This window comes from Leptonychotes weddellii, unplaced genomic scaffold (assembly GCF_054177405.1).
Source record: "Leptonychotes weddellii isolate Sample4059 unplaced genomic scaffold, ASM5417740v2 HiC_scaffold_15421, whole genome shotgun sequence".
In the NCBI taxonomy this organism is placed as follows: Eukaryota; Metazoa; Chordata; class Mammalia; order Carnivora; family Phocidae; genus Leptonychotes; species Leptonychotes weddellii.
The window spans coordinates 1,099-4,827 of record NW_027735873.1 but is presented as its reverse complement, the minus strand read 5'-3'; the positions used below and the strand labels follow the sequence as shown (position 1 = coordinate 4,827).

General features: G+C 43.7%; 1 long non-coding RNA gene across 1 annotated transcript; it reads left to right on the top strand.

Moving 5' to 3' along the window:
* Positions 1-6: 6 nt before the first annotated feature.
* On the top strand, positions 7-3,327 carry LOC145718420 (uncharacterized). Its single transcript, XR_014141798.1, has 2 exons — positions 7-1,328; positions 1,365-3,327. It is a non-coding gene; the product is annotated as an uncharacterized LOC145718420 (long non-coding RNA).
* The last annotated feature ends 402 nt before the right edge of the window (positions 3,328-3,729 follow it).

The window sequence follows — 3,729 nt, the reverse complement described above, 5'->3', positions numbered from 1 at the left end:
TGTGAATGGGATAACTGTCCTTGGAAAGGGAGCTTTGGAAGAAGGTGCATGGGGTCTGGTGCTGGGCTCCCGCATCCCCTTGGCCTCCCTGAAGCACGTGTGGGCCGTGTCCTGGCTCTCAGGGATGGTCTGCTAGTTAAGACCGTCTTGAATAAGGTATGGGCATGTGTTATAGTTAACTATTACTGTGTAACAGCCCCAGAAGTCGTGGCCTAAAACCATAACAGTTATTCATTTTGCTTACCAATTTGTAACTTGACCAGACTTGGCAATGAAGGCTTCTCTCTACTCCATACAGCATCAGCTGAGGAGGCCCCACTGGGGGCTGGAGGAGCTGCTCCCAAGATGCCTCACTCGCATGGCTGGCACGTAGATGCTGGTTGTTGGCTGGGAGCTCACTTCTCCGTGTGGCCTGGGCTTCCTGCAGCTTGGTGACTGGGTTCCAAGGGCAAGTCTCCCTCGAGAAAGAGCCAGGTGAACACCGTATCACCTTTTATGACCTTATCTCGGAAGTAAAATAACATCACGTCTATCATGCCCTATTGGAGCAGTCAGTACACCTTCCCAGGTTCAGGGAGGGGCAGAGATTCTACTTCTTGCTGAAGAAGTAGCAAATTCTCGGAAGAACATGTGGGATGGGAAATATTGTGGCACTGTTTTTGGAAAGGAAGTTCTGCTAGTTTCCTCTGCTACTTTGATTACTTTTCACGCTTTGAGGCAGTTCTTAACTAGTTTTATTTCTTACTAATTTTGCAGTTTGAGTGCACGAGGACCTTCTCCCTCCATTTTTAACTTGTTATATTTGGTGCATGTGAAACATTAACATGGTTCCAGAGGTCAAAGCTGTACAAAGACCTACTCAGAACAGGGCCGTCTCCCCCACCCTCTTTCTTCTGTTCTTCCATGCTATTCCCATTCACCCCCCTGGAGGAAGCCAATCTCCTTAGTCTCTGGTTTATCCTTTCTGGCTTTATTTTCCCTTCTGTCTTAGTCGAAAGGTAGCATATTATGGATACTCTTTTGAACATTACTTTTTCACTTACTAGTACATTCTGGAAATCACTCCACATCAGTTCATAGATGTCTCTCCCTCCTCTTGTTTTTAAACAGCACCAAGTACTTGTTCCATTGTATAAATGTTTCATAGTATATTCATTCCCTCTTTTATAAGGGCATATAGGTTTCCAGTATTTTGCAATTACAAACAATGCTGCAGTGAATAATTTGTGTATTGTGTATTTTTGTGCTGTTGAGGGTGTATCTCCAAGGTGAAATCTTAGACGTGAGATCGCTAGATCAGAAGGTAAGTGCACATGTAGTTTTGTTAGGTATTACCACATTCCCCTCTATAAGGGTTGCACCAGTGTTCACTCGCACCAGTAGTAAGAGTGCCTGTTTCCCCAAAGGCTCACCAAATGTGGACCCTTTGGATGTGGTCAGTAGTGTTCATCCTTCCTGCCGAAGACCAGGCCAGGTCATTTCTTAGGGTCCATATTGCCTCTGATATCATGAGTCCAAGAGAAACTCAAAGGGCTCAGAGATAAAAATGAACCTTTGACATCTCTTCGGGTGACACTGTCACATCGTCAGTGTCGGCTACCAGCCAGAGCTTACCCAGAGGGAGCTTGGGACACAGCTCCAGCCTTTGCCTCAGCTTCTTCTCTCCCCATCCTCCCCCGCTGCTGCCTCTTGTAGGCCATGGTCAAAGCATCTCTTCCCCTGAGGGCTCCATGTCTAATGGCAACTTCCACCCGCTGGGCCTCCTTTCTCACATGGCACCTGGTGCTAAACTAGGTTTGGAGGAGAATGAGGCCACTGGTTCACAGGAGCCAAACCCAGGATACAATTAGTAAATATAGACAAGGTTTGTGTTAAACAATGCTGAAACACTTTTGGTGTTTATTCTTACTTATAATAATTAAAAACATATTCAGGGGCTTCTGCATACCGAAACCACTTTGGAGCTCAAAATTGGAATTTTAAAATCACTATTTTGGAAGAAGGGCCTGGTTCTCTAGATGTTTAGTGGTTAGTGACCAGTCACTGAGCCCTGACTTGCCCTCATGACTGCTTTGTCCCACAGCCACAGACCGTGCAAGCCTCCGAATCTCCAAACCCCTATGGTGTTGGTGCCATTTTCTCACTGTTCAGACAACTTAACCTCTAGAATAGTTGAGAGACCATGAGGTTGGCTGAGGAGACTAGAACCTTATTGTCTTGTCAAGGTAGTGTGCTTGGTTGGAGATTTTAATAGTAATTCAGAAAATAAGAAAATAAGGAGACTTTCTTTTGAAACTAATAATATACTATATGTTAAATTGAATTTAAATAAAATAAAATTTTTAAAAAAGGAGACTATTTTTAAAAATGTCTAAAGGTGGCATAGTATTACCCCTGGTGTGGTTACCTCAGGAAGGGAGACTGCACAGGCTGCCTGCAGCTTTGCTCAGGGGTGTAGTAAGGCCAGGGAGGCTGCTAGTTCTGTATGCCCCAAAGCGGCCTGCCTGGGAGAGAGGACCATCGGTGGGTCAGTGCTGTGCCCGTCCTCTAGGCAGGTGCAAGACTCCAGTATTCAGATTGTGTCACACACTTCCATGCTCATTATCCAAGGAAGATCCTAAATGTTTAGGGGTAATGTAGGCTTCCCAGGTTTGGAGAATTCTGTCTTCATTATTACTAGTTGTACTAATTATCTTGTGACCTATAAACTGGATCATGAGATATAAATCCCTGTTTGCAGTTATCAGGAGATGAGAACCCTAAAAAGCAAATAGGAATCAAATAGAAACCAGGAAATCTTAATTGGTGGAGTGGTTTTCCAAGGCTTCCCTTTCCTGCACAAAGTCACCTTTTCAAACATTGAAAAGCAGAATTGAGAAGTGCTCTTCCTACAGTGAGTAAAAAATCTGAAGCCATAGAGCCAATTTAAACATAAATTTTAGAAAGGATCCAGAAAAGAGTGCCAAGACAATTCAAGGAATGGGGAAGGAGAGGGAAAGAATAGTCTTCAACAAATGGTGCTGGAACAGCGGGTATCCACATGGCAAAAGAATGAAGTTGGACTCCTACCTCACACCATACACAGAAATTAACTCAAAAGGATCATAGACCTCAATGTAAGAGCTAAAACTATAAAACTCTTAGAAGAAAACATAGGAGTCAGTCTCTGTGGTTTGGGGTTAGGTAAAGCTTTCTTAGATAAGACACCCAAAAGTACATGCAACCAAAAAAAAAAAGATAAACTAGATTTCATCAAAATTAAAAACTTTTGTGCTACAAACAATACCATTAAGGTAGTAAAAAGACAACCCACAAAATGGGAGAAAATATCTGCAAATCATATATCTGATATTCTAGTACCTAGAATAAACAAAGGATTCTTAAAACTGAATAATAAAAAGGTAAATGACCCAATTAAGAAATGGGCAAAGGGGAGCACCTGGGTGGCTCAGTCAGTTAAGTGTCTGCCTTTAGCTCTGGTCATGATCCCAGGGTCCTGGGATCAAGCCCCTCATTGGGCTCCCTGCTCAGCGGGGAGCCTGCTTCTCTTCCTCCCTCTGCCTGCCGCTCCCCCTGCTTGTGTGCTCACTCGCTCTCTCTGTGTCAAATAAATAAAATCTTTTTTTAAATTTTTTAAAAAGATTTTATTTATTTGACACAGAGAGAGACACAGCGAGAGAGGGAACACAAGCAGGGGGAGTGGGAGAGGGAGAAACAGACTTCCCGCTG